This window comes from Cynara cardunculus (assembly GCF_001531365.2).
Source record: "Cynara cardunculus var. scolymus isolate 2C chromosome LG 9, CcrdV1, whole genome shotgun sequence".
NCBI lineage: Eukaryota > Viridiplantae > Streptophyta > Magnoliopsida > Asterales > Asteraceae > Cynara > Cynara cardunculus.
In genome coordinates, this window is record NC_037536.1 from 970,044 (window position 1) to 971,291 (window position 1,248).

The following is a 1,248-nucleotide window of genomic DNA, read 5'->3' on the forward strand; positions in this document are numbered from 1 at the left end:
CCTATATATATATATATATATATATATATATATATATATACTACATATATAACCATTTAGGTCAATATCTTAATTACAACTCCTAAAGCATAAGTTACAATGGTTTTATGCAACAAATTCAAAAAACTCTTAATAACAAGTTATAAAGCATAATTTACAACTTGTTGATGCATTGACTTTTAACTCCAATGGTTAAATCGATGTTAAGTCTTCTTCTCTAACATTTTCAGACTTTCTTCTTCCTTTTCCAGCTCTCCCCTTCTGCCAAAACATATTTGGGTAAGGTCAGACAAGGCTTTCTTCTCTTCTTCTTCCTTTTCCAGCTTTCCCCTGTGCAAGAACACCCATTTGGTAAGTTCAGACCTTGCTTTCTTCCATTCCTGCTACCTTTGCACAAATGGGCGATTTGATGTATCAAATTTGTGGCTCCCAAGACGACCTCATATGTGCACATAACCATAAATTTGAAGTTTTGATTTCTCCACAGGTTCTTCAAAACCCTAGCGATTTCCCTGAGGTATTCATTTAGTTTACATTTTGTTCAAAACTCAGGTTCTTCATTTCGTTTTTGTAGCTAAATATCATTACATGTTCATGTGTTTTGGTTTACGCTTCATCTCTATCTCTCATCTCTCAATCTGTTTGTGGCATAAATCAATAAATTTTGCATTCCTTTGTTCATTCAGATTATCCGTTTTCAGGACTGTTTAGAAGACGATCGATGAACACGGTGGTTGTTTTGTGCTCACTTTATAGGTTTGTTTCCAATTTTTAGTTTCATCCTAAAAGTACTCCTATTTTGGTTCATTGAATGATTGAAGAAAAAAAAGATATTAATTAAACAACCAATATGTTGAATTGTGTTTTTGAGTTTTCAATTTGAGCTGGTACTGTTGTTCAAATATCATATAAGCTATGGTCCTCTATTTTAGTGTAAAAAGATATGTTAAAAAAAGCAAAATCGGACACAGATGTTTTGTTAAGTTTGATTTGAAAAGGAAATTTGAGAGGCAAGAATTGTTACATAGAGTTGTTGTTGCTTTTGGTTCATTAATTTATGAACAAAAAGCCAGTTTCATACCATATGGATAACACAGCAGGGGGATACAAAGACAAAATCTGAAACACTAATCAAATAGGAGATATGTAGAAGAACTTATGAAGGGCGATACAAAGGCAAAATCTGAAACAATCACAAATGACTGTTAGTTTCAAAAATATGAATGTTATTGTTTATTAGTTTCACTT